Source organism: Rattus norvegicus, chromosome 14, assembly GCF_021556685.1.
Source record: "Rattus norvegicus strain SHRSP/BbbUtx chromosome 14, alternate assembly SHRSP_T2T, whole genome shotgun sequence".
Taxonomy (NCBI): domain Eukaryota; kingdom Metazoa; phylum Chordata; class Mammalia; order Rodentia; family Muridae; genus Rattus; species Rattus norvegicus.
The window spans coordinates 27414224-27432865 of NC_141547.1; the positions used below are offsets into that span (position 1 = coordinate 27414224).

The following is an 18642-nucleotide window of genomic DNA, read 5'->3' on the forward strand; positions in this document are numbered from 1 at the left end:
TTGCAAGATGACCTAAGGCAATGAGACTGATGATAATATATATATGCAAACAACAACAAACCAAGCCCAACCCCCTTTTCCCTGATAGAGTTTTTACCCCAGGTGTTTCATCGTCAGAAATCAAATATAATTGATTAAATGAAAAAATGACCTGGATCATTCCAGAAACTCTAAAATACCCAGCTGTAAATAATGGGACTTCTACGAGCTATTTCATGACAGATTTCGTTAACAAGAGCACTTTCTCCCTCGGGAATTTTACAGACGTGAGAGACAACACTTGGATAGCAACCAGTGGCAAATGGGTTAGCTGTGACAGACGGTGTCATTCTAACAGTCCCTAAATTCATCTTATAATTTGTCCGTCACTAGGTCACTATATTTTTGTATGATTGGGACGTCTTTTCCATAAATTATTTATCCCATTCTTTCGGAATATAAAAAGCACAGAACATCAAGAAGGATCAGAAATTAAAAGATAATTACAGAAACCAGTAATGCAGAGGTATTCATTCGGATGGGGCAAGGTCAGTAACAAAGCCTAAAAACAAACAAACAAAAAAAACAAAAAAACAAATGAACAAATTGCATAGATAAATTGGGTGATTTACGTGGACGAAGTGTGACTGGTTGGTAAAACAGAAGAGTTCTGTTGGACGTGATGGTGACGGTATCTTGCTACAATCGCCTCACCCAAGAGACAGAGGCAGTGAAATCATGAATTTCAGACCATGGAAAGTTTCCAGACTACATAGAGTTTCACAGCAAAACCCTGCAAGGTGGGGAGTGGGAGGTGTAAAGAGTTCAAAGTGTGGAGAACCAGGAAATCAAATCAATTCTCGATGCCTGTCAATCTGATGTTGGTTTGGGAGATAAAAATTCACAGACTTAAAAAGCATGGTGGCGACTGCTTGACTACTAAGGGGTATTTTGTCAAAACCCAAGAATAATTATAGTTTCCCGGCATGTTCACACTTGTACAACTCTGTAGTTCAGAGTAAGTGGAAATCCCCAAGGGGTGGGACCTGTACAACAGAACAATTCAGGGGCTCAAGACTGAATATAGATTTTGTAGAGCAATAGTTTCAGTGGGCTCTCTCTGTCTGTCTCTCTCTGTCTGTGTCTGTCTCTGTCTCTGTCTCTGTCTCTCTGTCTCTGTCTCTGTCTCTGTCTCTCTCTCTCTCTCTCTTTCTCTCTCTCTCTCTTGTTCTCATGCCTTCTCGCAGGAGCGCTTTCCCTCCTGGTCTCCCCCCTCACTCTCCCCTCTCTATATGCCTGTGTCTCCCTGTGTTTCTTTGTTTCCTTGTCTCTCTCTGTCTCTCTGTGTCCCCCTGTCTCTCCCTGTCTCCCTGTGTCTGTGTCTCCCTGTGTCTCTCCTCTCTCTCTCTCACTTTTCTTCCTGTCTATTCCTCTCTTATTCAAATATTAAAATATTGACAAGTAGCATTAAATAGATGGACTACTTCGTAAAAAAAAAAAACCTGGGGTTTTCTGGTTTATAAAATGTGAACTTTGGGTCTGGAGACAGGAGCATACTTTTACCTCACTCATTAGGGGCACATATTTGAACCTTCAGTATAGAAGGTTCTAGTTTCACAAATATCAAAGGTCAGCCTGACTCTCCTCTTAGAAATGGGAGGAATAGGTAAGCTATACAGTCAACACTTCTTCGTGGGGCGGGACATTCATGTAAAGACTCTGAATGTAAATGATCTGAAGCTGGGAACAAAGGATACCATGAGGCTGAACAGTGGTGGAGACAGGAAGGGCTGAGAGCAGAAAAACTTCCCTTTTAAAACCACTGATATTGATTATATCTCTCAATAGTTTATGTCACACTTTGACAAAGACGCTGCTTACATTCTGAATCATGGTGGATTAAGAACGAATTCTAAGCTTAATTTTAGAGAAAATATTCAGTCACAGAACCACAGCGATTTAGAGGTACAAGAGTCCTTGGAGACCAACTAGTTCAACACTAATAGATGTAAAACTTAAAAATTTAAAGATAAATTTCCAAGCATCACCTTAATTGTACATTACAAAATGATTTGGAAATACTCAGAAATATACTGAGCAATCTGTAAGCCATGTGGTAGTGATTGGGAAGACCGGAGGTATAGAGTCGATCAAAATGCACACACATATGAGTGAACTGAGCATGGAAACACTGTCCTACCATCAAAAACTAGGCTTTTCATTCTGTTGGCTCTCAAGCCTGTAGCCCAGTCAGGAAGTTTTAATGAATACCCCTGGGGAAACTACAGCGCAAAATATTCCCTGACCTATTTGGAAATGAGACAACAGTCCCTCTTGGAATTAAATCTTTGGTGCAAAGATTTTCCTGTCTTTTTTCCCAGCAAATGAGTATCATGTGCACCACTGGAGAGACAACACCAGCTACTTACCCCCAATGAGTAGACTGAGTAAACACCCATGAGGTTTGAGACAGTCAGAGAGTCAGATAATGAATGTGCTATTTATAGAACAAATACAAAAGTGAGAACCAAATAAACACCGAATCTCTGTAGTTCGGGATACCCAGCTCCATGATAAAAGGAAAATAAAGCCTTGTGCACGGGTCACAATCATTAGCATGATTTTTCTACATCTGCAAAATTCTTGCAGGTTAATTTTTAATTGCTGAGGAAGAACAAAACTTTTGTCAATGGCCTTTAGGCAAACATCCAGAAACAATTACCCATAGACCCCCTGTCTAAAGGTCGGGTAGATTTTGAGAAATCGGTGAGATTCTCCAATGATTTGCAAAGCAAGCTCACAGAAATGAGCTAAGGTAAGGAGTTGTAGTTGAAGTGAGGAGCAAAAGAAAAATAAGGTGTGAAGTGTTTCAGTCAAGGTGTCCCCACCTCCCTCTGAGTAGAAGTGCAGAGAGAAGAGGCAAATTCACCCTAGCTATGCAGATCACTTCTGAGATAACTATTCTTGTAAGATGCTCTGAGATGACATCACTTGATCCAACTGGCAGATAATAATAATAATAATAATAATAATAATAATAATAATAATAATAATAATAAACAGGATTCAGGATGTTTTCCAAACCAATGTATTTTAAGAGTGAGGAAAAAGAGAAATAAAGGATTTAGTGAACAGAAGAGAGTACTATCTAAATAATTATTTCCTTTTGCTTTTTTTACATTAGTTTTTTAAATAAATCTCATGGTGCTATAATATCAGGGTTGTTTAAAAAAAATTAGAAAAAAACACTATCTCAAAACTACCAGTGACTCCATCCAAGAAGGTAATTAACTTGAAGTTTTGAGACAACTGAACTCCCAACAGGAAACTTCAAAGACACAGAGTGAACAAGTGAGCTATTAACTGCGTCTGATGATACGCTGTGGCATCCAAATAAATAACAGGGATCAATTTGAAAAATTAATGAGGTACTCACATCTGAAGAGAATTATAGCTACAGCCCTTACCACTAGACAGAACTTAAGGAGAGTCAATGACTGTCATACGAAAACTTAAATCTCTTAAATATTTCTGTATGATAAATTTGGCATTCAGATGTATTAAAAATGTTTAATATATCAAAATCCCTTTTGTGTTTCAAATCTTCAGAGAAAGTGTTTATGGTGATTATGTAGTGATACACTGTCAGAAATTTAGTGGCAAGAATAACGTGGCGCCTTCCTTTCCTTTAACCTTTAGAAATAGTTACAGCCTCTTAAAGTTAATGCATACTTAAATGGATTTGCTGACTGGTACTGTAATACACATTTTAAAACTGAGCAACTTATTCTTTATCAAAACTTTAGGAAAATAGACTTACTTAAATAAAAATAAAAGTAACAACACGAGACTTACATTAACCTTTCAAGTTAAAATACTTGCAATAATTCTAGATTTGACTTTGTACATTTCCAAGATCAACAAGATTAAAAGCTACCTTGATACTATACATTTCAATAAGGAGTTTAACTTCCTGCCTATATCAGATTAACATCAGCTAGAGTATAGTTTCAAAGTAATTTACAGTAAAAAGTTCAAATTAAGTGGGGCTTATTCCATTCATTCTTGTAGAGTGTGCAGAAGGAGGACCTTGGTATGTCTCCAAGATGTCTGACACAGGGCTCTCCTTGGGAATGCTAACTTTTGTGTTCTCTTCTGCTTCCGTCAATCAGACCCTGAATAATCCAATAAAGACAACATGGCAGAAATGATACTATGAGTCTTCTGAAGGGACATCTTCAAATAACATGCATTTTTTTTTGGTCACTTGGAATGACAGCTCTCTAAACATTTCTTTTTTCAAGCACAGCTGTTAACCTGGTAGAACTCCAAACCACACACAGAGACCTCGTGTCTATTCTCTAATCAGCTCAACCTGGTCACAGTCCTTACGTCAATAGATTCCAGAAACAAGCTTCTGTATAAAGCAACCTCCAGATGATTCTGTACCCCTGAACTCTAAAGCATATGAGCATATTGACCACATCCACCCCCAATCATAAGGGAGTGGCAACCCCCTTTCATAGTCACACCCTTTGTAATTCTGCACACATGCTTTCAGAACATACTAATGTGTGTTATATCCCCTGTGAGATTTGGGATTTTGCTGTTATGCTGCTTGCAAAAAAACCTGATTTTTCTAAGGCCATTTTTACAGTAGTAACAGCAGTTAGTGGTAGAATGATATTCATAGAGATCTGCCAGATATATTACCAACACTTCACATGCAGACTATCTCTCTAGGTTCCCTACGAAGCATTGTTAATATTCCTACCTTATAAAAAGGACCACTGAGCCTTTGTAAGAATATGTGGCTCTGATTGTCCTTGGGGACCAAGGTAATAAATGTTAGAATCAGTATATTCTTGGCGTTACATTGAAGAACTCCAACATTAGTAACATATTGCCCGTGTGGAAGAAACTAATGTGCATGCCCAAACTGGGTTATTGTGTCTCTAAACTTGCTTGCTCTCTGAATCATCTACTGGAGAAGTTACACCTAAATAAACTGCAATTTCTAGAGATGTTTGTAGTTTTCATGTTGTAATAATCAGATATTTTAAGGCAGCCATACCATGGTTAACTTTCTGAATCCCGATACATTAATGATGAGGATGACCTTGTTTTGTTCAACTGAGAGATGAAACTGAAATCAGATTAGTATTCATCAAGCACAGAATGATGACAATGACTGTTAGTCGGAGCTAATCTTACCCCAAGGAACTCACCCAGCAAATGAGGAAAGACCACAGCTGCTAACCAACTGACCATACCACTGCCCCCAAGCCCAGCTCCCCACCTCGGACTCTTGCTATTTAATGGATAATACCCTTAGCTAAAGGAAGACACGGTCTCCTCTCCTATTTGGTATGTGTTAGGAAGTTCAGGAAAATCATCTTGAGTGTTGCACAGATTTTCCTGGGAGGTGCTGATTCAGCCAGAAAACACATTCCCTTTTCCTCTCTGCTCGGTCTCCTTCCTGCAATATGGGATGCACAGGAGACAGCTGGCACACCAAAAGCCACCCTATGACATTGAGAGGTAAAGTCACAGAAAGCATGTTAATGAGAAAGGAGATGACAAGGATAATAGTCTCTTAAGATCGTGGTGACGGCACAGAACCACAGTCTGCTTACTACAGAACTTCCTTTTCAAAAAGACAGAAACACATGAACTCCTTACTATGTTTGCATTTTTGATAAATGCCTTCAGATACAATTACATCTTATAAATTATTTATTTATTGGCTGCCCAAAAGATTCAAAGCTCCAAAAATGTTCAATTTCTACCCAGTGACAAACTTCACCCTATCTTATGCCAAAAGCAACATCCTTCATGTCCAGGATGACTGTGTGAATTTGAAGACACACATGGGGAACCTAATTGCCGAGAGTCCTGCTTGGATCATACCACAGCCAAGGTATGAGATGGGCAAGGGGACTGAGAATAAAATAGAAAAGCTGAGGAAGAATGAAAATTGCTACAGTTAGCCGATGCTAAGCTGTATGCCGTCCACGTACCACACAATGAACCGAGAAATTCTACCTATTATTTACACAGTGACAGATAAAAGAAAATGAGGTGGAACTCGATAAACAAGCTCTCTTCTAAAGTAGATTTAGACACTATTCATCCCCTTGCTTTCAGCCTAGAAGCCTGCTTAGCTGCAACTGTGAAATAAATTCCAACCCTCAGAACATTTCAAGGAGGAATAATGTTCAAAACAGGCTCAGGCTTTCTTTCTCTTCTCTTTGAAATTGATTAGGTGTGCTTTCAGATGAGAAAAGGCTTGGTGTCTCGGAGAAGAAAGAGTATTTTTAGACAGGTACGAAATAGCTAATTTAAGTTGTCCAAATAAAGAGAGTACTTAAGATTTTTGACTTGATACTGTAGCTAAGAGCTATTTTAAATACCTTGTATGATGGGCTCACAAACAAATCATGCCATACCAAGCTTTGATAAATTATCAAATTATGCCAAAAGACAATTGATTGTGTAATATTACCTCAACGTTTTCTGTAAAGTCAAACTGATTGCAAAACAGTAGTGAAATGTATTTCTTAAGCCACCTTCAAGAAGCCATAAATGGAGTAAGGCAGTAGAAATAAAATCACTGATGAGTGCTTAGGAAGTAACAGACATTAGATTCGGAGCTTGAAAGAAATGTTACACAAGCAGTAATTTAATTTAACTTTTCAATTTAAGGCATGCCTGGTCACATGCGACTCTCTGAAATGAAGCATTTCAACAGCTCAACATGAGTCTGCTTTAGAAGGTAATCTGAAAATCTATAAGAGCAACAAAAATTTTTTTTTTACTCTTCAACAAGACTTGCACTGACTGCTAAGACGCAGAAACGGGCAAATAAGAATGATTCAGCTCAGTGAGTACTGCACACACAGGAGAGCTCACACAGCAAACCATTCAAAGGGTTTTCAACCAGGGGACCACGGTCTTCATATGGAAGTCTGTCCATAGCATATAAGTCTCCAAAGCACAGTCAGACCAAGTCGCTTTGTATAGAACAATTTTACACTCCCTTAAAATTAAAGATTTCTACCATTAGTTCTTTTCTTTTTTTTCTTGCCTTTTTATTGGATTTTTTTATTTACATTTTAAACGTTACCCCCTTTCCCTCTCCCACCTCTTCTATGAGGGTATTCCCCCACCCATCCACCCACCCCTTCCTGCCTCTCTGCCCTGATGCTGCCTATGGGGGTTGGGGAGTGGAGCCTCAACAGGACCAAGGGCTTCTCCTTTCATTGGTGCCCAACAAGGCCATCCTCTGCTACATATGTAGCCATTAGTTCCTTTCTTATTGAGTCTCTGATTTAGGAAACAGTTGCGGGGAGGGAGCTGGTGTTTCTTATATACTTTATTTTGATTTCAAAATTGCATTCATTTACAGCTATTTGTTCAGGGCATATAAGTGTGCACAGATGTGTCCTAGAGTCCTGTAGTGGTCAGAGGATGACTTGCAGTCATTGGCTGTCTTCCTGGTTGTGATTCCAAAGGCTTGAACTCAAGTCATCAGGCTTGGCTGCAAGCACCTTTACCTGCTAATTCATCTTACAGATACCTCGAATATATAAAGTAAAAATAAATATGGACATCCCAGTTCTCATAACAACTAGCTCAATGATTTTGTATAGAATCCTGTAAAGAGAGAATTGAGGTCAAAATGGAGAGAAACTCCAGTGCAGCTTCAAAGACAAAAGACCCCATTAGAAATTCCGTGGGCTCAGATTATAGGGGACCAGTCATCATTCATGAACTCTAGATTTCCGCAGCTATAAGGAGACATAAGACCTAAATTCAATGAATATTGTAATATAGTGTCCTCCCATCATTCCTGACTTGACAAATATTAGTGTTCATTCAGACCTTGGAATCATTTGTATTACCTAAGAAAACATAATGATTATTTATAAACCTGAATTATATTAGTGTTACGAGAATGCATTTAGATATTTTATATCTAAAGCGAAGAATATAAAACACCGAGATATATAAAATGATACACAAATTAATTCTATGATTGGGTTCACCAATATAATTCTGAGGAAAAAGTCAATAAGTTCAAATTGTAACAATAGCTGAGAATCACCATCTGAGTAATTTTTAATTTCCATCACAATGGAGACAGATCATTTATTTACCCAAGCTTTACAATTCCTTTGTTAAAAAAAAACTGAATGCCTCTTAAACATCCAGAAAAGAATGAAACATATTTATAGAATCTGTGTAACACATATCATCACACAAATGCATCTGGTTGTGCCTTTAGGAAAGCACTCAAGACGGCTATTTATGAAAGCATCCTTGAGCTGCCATAGAACATCTTTCATGTGCTGTGGTCACTATGGTATCCTCACAATGCAGCTTAGTCCCTGACATATTCTGAGAATTCAAAACTATGTGCCAAGGTAATGGTTGGAAATATTTAGCATTAAAAAGTGGTTGTTTCTGGACTCTGACCACATAGGTAGCAATGAATATCTTAGTAAGAGCACCAGTGGAAGGGGAAGCCCTGGGTCCTGCTAAGACTGAACCCCCAGTGAACTAGACTGTTGGGGGGAGGGCGGCAATGGGGGGAGGGTTGGGAGGGGAATACCCATAATGAAGGGGAGGGGGGAGGGGGGAGGGGGATTTTTGCCCGGAAACCGGGAAAGGGAATAACACTCGAAATGTATATAAGAAATACTCAAGTTAATAAAAAAAAAGTGGTTGTTTCTCATACACCAGAAAAATACATTTTCATGAAAAATTTGCTTAAACATATGTAAGTAAATCTAAGTGTCTTTTTTGTATAAAAGAAATCTCATGCTGTTACATTATCATATATATTATTGTTTGGAAGGCAATATATTAGTCTAGTAAGCATTTTCTATTTGTGTTGGGCTATGAAGTGTTTCTTTCCCATAAGCCTATGATGAATGTTGGTGCTGTATAACTAGTAATTCTATTAATAGCAAAAGGACTAATTTCTATTTTGAACCATTAGCAGTCATACAAACATACACTAAAAGCACATTTAGGAAGAAGTAATGTTACCCTGTAAAATGGATGATAAAATAGGTTAAATTATAGCTATAAAATTTCTGGTTAGGGAATCATAAGTCTCTTTTACATCGGATAAAACAAAATAAAATCTGCATTGTACCGAGATGTACTAAAGTCAATGATGTCACGTTCTAAATGAAATACATATGTAAATAGAGATGTACAATGAAACCAAGCAAACCTGCCCACATATCAACAGACATCTCTTTAGCTTTGTGGGTTTAATTTTAAATAAAATGCACCAATTTGTGGTCCTTAATATGTGGGAACAGAGCAATGCCTAAACTCACAACTGACATCTGATACAAGTTATCAGATACCACCAAGCTACCTCGATCATTCGTCTGATTATTTACAATTCACTAGTCTATGAAGAACTGTTCCCCATCACCTGTTTAAAAACAGAGAGCAGCTGGTCTATTTTTACAAATAAGGAACTTGGGTTTCCAAGGCAGGGAGGGAGCAGAATGAGCCGCTCTTGGCAGCTGTGAACCAGGCTCATGAGCTCCACCCTTTCACAACAGTAGAAAAGTCAGCTGTTGTCTCAACAGCTGGCAAGTAGCTGGTGAAAATAAGGTCTTAAAAGGATTGTAGATTTCATCTGGAAGATATCCATAGTCAGGAGGCAAAAAGAGACAGTGACACTAAAAGACGTGATAAAAATGGGAGAGACACACAAAGGAAGCTAATGAACCTTCAGATGCTAATAAACTGTGGCCGGAATTATTTGCTGCTATTATGGAACCCTATAACCTGGAATATCTTTTCAAAAGGAAAGCTATGTTCTAGAAGGTGTTTTACAACCCTATCAGAAACTAAGGAAGCAAAACTGTCATCTGAACGACGTCCTCAGTCCTCACTCTCCCATTTGTTGGCTCCTTAATGCGATCGCTGTGTTGCAGATGTGTTCAAAATAAAGTGTGATATAAACAGGAAGGCGGCGTTGCGACAAAGTTTAAGAAGAGGGCACTTGCTCCTCGAGCAGGAAGCATTCTGTGGATGACATTTTCACAGGCACTTATTGATTTAGCCAATCCAGTCTAGTGTTGCCCATGTGTCACACAATGATCAAAGAAACCATTCAAGAAGCATGCTCCTGGCCTTTGGTAATGTCATATAACACCTAACCTAATGACAACATTGCTTGTGGTACCCCAAGACAGCAGAGAGAAAGCACCTCACTGAACTGGAAATAATGACAGGGTGAGAGATGCAGGAGTGAGAGGCTAACTATAAAGTTTGGTAAACTGAGGTAGCAGTCCTGAATGTATGACTAGACTTGATCTATAAAGAAACCTTTTAAAACCTTTATAAAGTATTTCAGGAAGGGGACAGCACATGCAAATGCAAAGCACACGATAGATGAGAAGGGGGGCAGACAGGGAGACAGGAAGGATTTGCTAGGTAACACTCAAAGGTCCAGCAGAGGCTCAACCCCTTACGTGTGTAATAGCACCGATCCGCATGCCTATCTGATTTTTCTTCCACTGCCCTTGACAGGTCTGTCAAAGGAAACCAAAGGGAAGAGCAAAGCCACATTGCTTCAGATTGAAAAAGCTGAGGATCAGAGAGAGGGAGACACAGTGTCCAAGATGCCACCACCTTACTGGGCACTGTACAAGCCACTCACCAGTTTTCAGGGCAGTTCTTCAAATCAGCATCTGCAGAAGAGTAAGGAAAAGGAAATGTTTATGTGGAGAATTGCCCTCTTAAACTCTTCACTTATCTCTATGCAAATTAGTTCACAGAAACCAAAAAAACAGTTGAATGCACACAACATGAATGGGGGTAAAGGAGGGCAGAGAAGCCGAGAGAGAGGCACACAAATCACAGCAGACATTATCATCACGGTGGTTCTTGTGCCCACCATCATTGGCTACTGTTTATACCCCATTCCATATATGCCAGAATGCAAAGATCTACTGAGGAACAAACTCTGTTGTCATGGGGACGAGAGGACAATTCAATCGCTATGTCTCCAGTTACCCAGCTCTGGGAACACCCACTTGGATACAGCAAGAATTGGTTGTATTTCACACACACTTTCTTCCATTGCAGAACAACCTTATTAAATGCTAGTTTAATTGTTCCCTTTACCAGAAATTCAAACTCACATAAGAGAGCACAAAATCAATATATTTCCACATGTATATTTCTGGGTAGAAAGAGAAACAAGCATAACCATGTTATATTTATTGCTTTAATAATAGTAATACAGACCCTGTAGAGGAAGAAAAATCTGCATCCTGCCCATAATTTCGATCAAATGACATTTCTTTAGATTCTATTCAATGGGTATTAAGACCAGCAAAACATTTTTAGGAACAAAATGTGTGCAGAGAGTAGATGATCTGATATACAAGCTTAATCTGCACGACTCTACTGTTAGATCAATAGAAACCAGTCCTTCCCCTGTAATCATATTTACCACCACATAAATTACTGTTACTGGAGTCAGCCATTAAACTTTCACAGATAAAGGTCTCAAACTGAACTCCAGAACCTGAAAACTTTCATTCTGCAAAGTAATGACAGGCTGGGAGAGTTCAATGGATCTGATGGTCATGAGTGATCCAAGTCTTTGCATTCTGTCGATTAATGAATGCCATGTTTAACATGCCATACAAATTTAGCTTACTGTAGAGGAAACACCGAATAAATCCAATGACAGTAATTCATTGCAGTTTTTCAGTAGTAAAGTTAAGCTGAATGAAATCAGTCCCAATAATGCGGTTAGTTTTATTAGATTACAAAGAGAAACAATATCCTTTAAATGATTTTATAATGATAGTATTAACATCAACCTTGAGTTTCATTCAACCATCAGACAAAATAACCTTTTAATATTACTTGTCAAAGTTCCCACAGACACACATATTTATGAAGGAAGAGGACTAAAACTGGATTATTAAATAGTTGGCTTTCAAAAGAAAATAAGGGCTTTAATGAAACATCAATTTTAGAAATACAAATTCCTGGCTTAACTATTAAAGTTGTGTTTCACTTATAATATAAGCATTTGTACTCATAGATACTGATAAGAGGACTACATCCTTCTCTCATTCACAAACTTCTCCCAAGAGAAATAAAACTGTAGGCGATCTTTTTTTCATTCATTAGTTAGCAATGCCTGTGAGAGGACAGATTACTTTGTGGACAGACCTTGAAAGTCGGTCATTGATGTTAATATTCTTAACTTCAGAAAAAGGAGGGATAAAATATCAATGCACATATGATTAGAATATGTTCTTGCTTTGACCTGGATAAATTTAACTCTTGAGGGAGAAGCCTATAGAAAGCCACTTAACTTCGGGGCTAGACTGTTTTTAAGACTGTGGTACACTAGTAACATATCAGTTGGTTTAATCAACAACTGATAAATTTATTCATTTCCCATTTGATTTGAAAGTCAAACCTGTATTCCAATACACAGCAGGGACATAGGGGCATTGCCAGTTCACCCATGGAAACATCTCTTGTTTATAGATGTCTTCATTTATTATCACCGTTTCTGGTGACTATTCAATGTATCACCTTATTAAAACTGTTCCCCCTCAGTGTTTCTAAGGCTATTTGCAAACTTCTTATACCACTTTTCCTGTTTCCAACCAAGCTGAGAAACAAAACCCTTAAACCCAGGGCTATTCACTGACAAATATGCCTATCGGAAGTGTTTACATAGATAAATTCTCCAAGAACTCAATCATAAATTCTTTTCTAAAATTACATCAAAAATTGATATGTACTTTAATATAAAACTAAATATTAACATTCAAGGATATATTAATGAAGCATTAAGAGTATGACAGTCTGTAAAAATGAAACATCCAGTATATTTTGTTGACCCAAGAAATAACAGCACATTTCTAAGCAGTTCAGGGGAAAACTGTTTGCCAACAACCTTCGGGCAATGATAACTTGTATGCTGGGAGTTTCTGTGTTATTGTCTGCACTGCTAGCCTAGCGTTCATGAAAATTTATGCAATTGTTTCACTGGAAAACTCCTTGGTGACTTAACCAGACCTTGTTTTGGAGGGTGATTCAGACATTATTCTTTTTTTTTACTCCATCTTTATTAACTTGGCTATTTCTTATTTACATTTCAATTGTTATTCCCTTTCCCAGTCTCCAGGCCAACATCCCCCCTAACCCCTACCCCTCCCTTTCTATATTGGTGTTCCCCTCCCCATCCTCCCCCCATTACCGCCCTCCCCCCAACAATCATGTTCACTGGAGGTTCAGTCCTGGCAGGATCAAGGGCTTCCCCGTCCCCTGGTGCTCTTACTAGGCTATTCATTGCTACCTATGAGGTTGGAGTCCAGGGTCAGTCCATGTATAGTCTTTGGGTAGTGGCTTAGTCCCTGGAAGCTCTGGTTGGTTGGCATTGTTGTTCAAATGGGGTCTCAAGCCGCTTCAAGCTCAGACATTATTCTTAAGTCCAAGCTTCCATAATGGTCAGTAGTCACTATTTAAAATATCATGTATGTCCTTTTACTTTAAATATAAATCAGTATATAAGCATAGTGGGACAATTCTTAAGAATCATGGAAACTTTCAAGCAATGAACATGCTTCTGTATGGCAATGAACATGTGTGTGTGTTTCTAAAACACTGGAACACAACTTAATCAGCCTGAAAGACATCCGTTCACCTCATTTAACACATACTGACTGAACACCAACTAGATGCTTAGTCCTCCATGGGAAATGGATATACAACAGGGCCACATAATAGATAAATCATCTCATACTGAGCGTACAATAGGCATGGAGGGTCAAATATTAAACACATAATCAAACAAATAAAGTGCTGAATAATTGCTACCCTGGAAACAGGGTGAGGTGAGAGATGGCACCTTGGGTAAAGACAAGAGCTTGTGTAGATTGTGAGAATAAAGAATCGCGAGCAAATGAACACTAGGCGACCTCAAGTAGGGTTTGCCATGAAAGAACGTGAAAGAGTATGAGAATAAGTACACAGATAGAAAGACAGACACCAGCGCTTGGGCCATTTGGAATTGTACTTAAAGAGTAGTAAAATGGAGGGAACTACATGACCAATAATACTGAACAAAACAAGCCATGCCAAATACCAAAATGGTGCAGCGATTTCCAAGATCTACTGTGCTACATGTAGTTTGTTTTTACCAAACAGTACCCACTAAGTAGAGTGATATAACCACCCAACTGTAAGAGTTCATGGAGCATCCCATTGCATTTTGGCACTCACTAGAGTCTTCAGAAGATGGTCTAAATAATAATGATGTTACTGAAACATCGGGAGATTCAGATTTAAGAGAAATGTGTGTGAGAATAAACTACCAATTCACAGTCCATACTCTGAGTGTCTGAATAACTTACAAATTCAGTGAGACCTACATATGGAAAGCATAGTTTAAAAGCTTGCTCTTACCAAAATCAGACACTAAAATAGGTAATATTTAAAAGGCGATTCTATGCCCATTATAAATTAACATGTGTAAGCACGGAACTGATGGAGTTCAATACATTGATGCCTAGATCAGGAATCCACATGGAGTCCAATTCCCTAATATTTTTAAAAGTCTTTGCTTATCATTCACAATTATCTGGAATCTCTACTGGAGCACATTGTGTCATTAAGAACATCAACCGTAGATGTTCATGGAAACTACCAATGTTCTCTGTCTTTAAGTTTTCCTAATTCTTTGAGAATTTTATTCAATACACTGCGATCTCATATTCACTCTGACTCCACCTCGAACACTTCCCAGACCCACTCCCATCTCTCCAGCCCCTCTCAGCTACTTGCTCTCTTTTTTTCTTTGTCAAACAAGCCATCAACTCAAATTTGTGCTGTGGAAGTCCTCGTGTGTGTGAGAGCAATCACTGAGCTGGGGTCAGCATACCAGGAACAATAGTAAGGAGAGATGGAGATGGAAAGAAAAGAAGGAAGAAAGGAAGGAAGAAAGGAAGGAAAGAAGGAAGGAAGGAAGGAAGGACAGACAGAAGAAAGGAAGGAAGGAAGGAAGGAAGGAAGGAAGGAAGGAAGGAAGGAAGAAAGATCCTATAGAAACAACTACACACAGGTTTAGATATCAATTAAATTTCCTTAAATTCTGCTTTGAAATAATATAGCTCATCAATACGGAAAACATACTGGTGCAAGCAGATCCTATTTCAACATTAATAGAGTAAGAAAAAAGTAACATTAAACATCTGTCCTGTTGTACATATGTTCCAGGAAACTTTACATGGACATGTAGGTGACAGTCCCTGTTAGGCTTGGGGAGGGTTGGGAGTGTGACTCAGCAACGGAAGTGCTTGCTGGCTTTGACTGGGGCTTTGGTTTCTCCTCCCAGCATCACCAAACAAAGGAAGAGCAAACCCATCAACATGCACACAAATCCTGCATGCCTTTTATGGTTTAATTTGCATATATGGGACTCTCCTAATTTCCTGTAGGAGAGCCTAAAATGAGATAACACTGAGGGGAGTAAAAGCCAGTGCAATAATACTGAGGGAACATTCTTAGCGTTGACTAAGCTGAACCCCTGAGAACTGTGTGAAGAAGTGTATTAGCAGGTTAGTCCTTCTAAAGAAGTAGCCAGACTACGCTTATGTTGTTTATTTGTTTGTTTGTTTGGTTGGTTGGTTGGTTGGTTGGTTGGTTGGTTGGTTTTTACTTTCTCCCCAGAAGTGTTTGCTTCCTGCCCTAGAAGGACACAAGCTGGAAGTCATCAGTGTAGAGTCAGGGAGAAGCCCTCACTAAAGACATCCTCTCTGAACCATCCCAGCTTCCAGAAGTGTGAAAGGGAGATTTCTTTCCCTTAGAAATGAACCAGTCTTAAGTATTTTGGCCACCGCAGCACAAATGGACTAAAAGAGCCCTAACTACCTAGGTCTGAAAACTGGAATGGTGTCCTAGGATGCACTGAAGCAAACAGATTCGCTGACGGATGGTTGTGAACTAAGCAGCCAGTTCTGCCTGGGGAACCTATTTTCCTGTTTTCTAAGTCCTAAGTAATAACACTTCCATTTCACGGGAGTTTTGTTTAACTGTTTTAAGAATGAAGTGATACCCCGGGGGGGGGGTAAAGTCCTATTTCGATTTGATGCTAAAAATTCCTTACATTCAAATAGCACTTTATACTTTTTAAAGAAAAAAAATATGTACTTCTTGTGGTTTTCCTGTCTTTCCTTTCTTTTCCCTGGAAATCTACCTTGGCTTCCTTTGGTGCTTTTGTGTGTTAGTGGGCAGGCAGCAGGCAAAGAGATGGGGATTTAGACAGTCAATCACCCTGCTCACTCAAGAGTTTTAAGTGTTCTGTTTGTTGTCTCCTGGGAGAGCAGCATCCATAGTAACAAATGCAAATGCATTTACTTTAGGGCTATTTTAATAGCCATCAATGGAGTCGGGAGGGAGTTACATGTAGATTCAGGTCTCTGGGCTCTAGGGATCAGCAATAATTTAGTCTTTAAATAATAATGGCTAAAGCTTCATAGGTTGTAGTTTGATCCCCATTAAGCAGTAAACCACACGCTTAGCATCTATGCAGCACCCCTCTGTCTACTATCAGAGCCCTAAAAATACACCTTGCATTGCGTACATGGACCAAATGTCTTGGGTCTGCATGAATATTTCATCCTTCCTGCTTCACTTTGCTCCCAGACCAATTGTTGCATAAAACACTGAAAACAAAGCAAAAAGCAGATACTTCCCAGGGCCAGTTTTAGAGAGGAGGGCCAGCCACTCCAAAGGATTTCTTAAAGAGAGGCTTTCTACCAAGGAGGGGAACTAATGTCTTCTTGCATAGGAAGGTGGTGTGCACATTATAGTACGAAATGTGCCCCATTCAGAATAAGGGTATTCTGTAAGTGGTGAGTGTTCAACAATCAGAAAGAAACATACTAATTCACTCTCTGTAACTTTTGTAGGCCACTCATAGCCATGAATCCTAATGCTTGTAGGTAGTACTTGTACCAATGACCATGAGTCATTATTAATATGGATAGCATATGTCTGGCAAGACAACAGTTTCGCTCTTAGCAATAACTTGGCTCCAGCTTCCTTTTGAAGATGAGACTACTAAAACTCGACTGTTGGGAAACTTCCCCTAGAATGTGACATTACAAGATTGTCATCCAGGTTTGCTTGAAACCAACATGCAGCTCTTAACCCTTTCTTTACTGCCTCTAACTGGAGCTATCTGTTTTAGGTTCATGGTCAAAGTATTTATGGAGACAGAATGGGATTTACTAATAGAAGCAAACTGTGTAAAGGCTTTCAATTTCTACAAGGCATATTCACATGTTTACTCTATCTCTTACACACAGGGGTTAGAAATATACTTTCTAAAAAAATGCATGAGGAAAGGGACCGGATATAGATCTCTCCTGAGAGACACATCCAGAGCAGGTCCAATACAGGGGTCAATGCTAGCAGCAAATCACCGAGCTGAGAATAGGATCCTTTTAGGAGGAATTAGAGGAAGGATTGAAAGAGTTGAAGGAGCTTGCAACCCGATAAAAACAACAATGGCAACCAACCAGAGCTTCCAGGGACTAAACCACTACCAAAAGACTATACATGGGCTGACACAGGGCTCCAACTGCATATGTAGCAGAGAATAGCCTTTTTGGGGCACCAGTGAAAGGGAAAGCCCTTGGTCTTACCAAAGTTGGACACCCAGTGCAGGGGAATATGGGGGAAGGCAATAAGGGGGATATATAGGGGAATACTCGTATGGGGGAAGGGAAGGGGAGGGAATAGGGTTTTATGGACAGAAAACAGGGAAGGGGAATAACCTTTGAAATGTAAGTAAAGAAATATATAATAAAAAATTAAAAAAAGAAATATACTTTCACCAATCAATGTTTAATTCTGTTATTGGGCCTTTAGGGAAACCCTGGAAATGAAACCCTACCAATAAATAGAGATAAGATGAGGAAAGTGAAACGTCTTTTCTTTATTAAAATAAATCTACATTTAAAAAAATGATGAGTCCCCCAAGAGATTCGTGTGTGAGCAATCTTTCTCTTGTCTCACAAAGACAGTCTCGAGAAGCACTGTGAGGGAGGCACGGGAGCCGCGCTTGCTGTGGTACTCGGTTTGTGCTCCTGTACTCTAAGAACAAACGCTAATTATCGCTCAGCTCTAATGCTCATCTCAGCATCTGCTAATTAAAAGATCACATCTTCTGCAGAGTCAGCATTACCATTCAAATGAAAACATTAATCAGTTTGAAAAATTCAAAATCAATCAGCTTTAAGGAACCAGCGTAGGCCTCCGATGACTGCGAATGGGTAATCGCGTAAACCTCGAACTGCCAAAGAGCAAGTGTCAAGTCACTCCTCTCAGGCGTCCACACCCACTGTCACACAAGTTATTCAGAAAAGTATTCTTTCTCTGTGGTCCAGTATTGTGCCGTGACCATTTGATGACACATGGGAATTTTACACAAAAAATCACAACACCATCTGGCTCCTGAAGAGGTCTGGTTTACCATTTGATGCACTCGAGATATGATTACTGACCAGATTTTAAAAATAGATACTGCAGAGTTTTCAACTAGATAATGCAACTTGGTGAGCTATTTGCAGCTCACTAATAACTGCAGAG

General features: G+C 39.1%; 1 protein-coding gene across 49 annotated transcripts in view; it reads right to left on the reverse strand.

Annotated features, from left to right (window-relative positions):
* The window catches only part of Adgrl3 (adhesion G protein-coupled receptor L3), a 781670-nt gene that overhangs the window by 723058 nt on the left and 39970 nt on the right, over positions 1 to 18642 (reverse strand). For 44 of the 49 annotated variants that reach the window (XM_087582192.1, XM_087582189.1, XM_087582185.1 and 41 more), the window contains 1 exon segment: positions 10673 to 10703. The exons of the other annotated variants lie outside the window; for them this stretch is intronic. The gene's annotated coding sequence lies outside the window, so the exon portion shown is untranslated. 49 annotated transcript variants of the gene reach the window in all.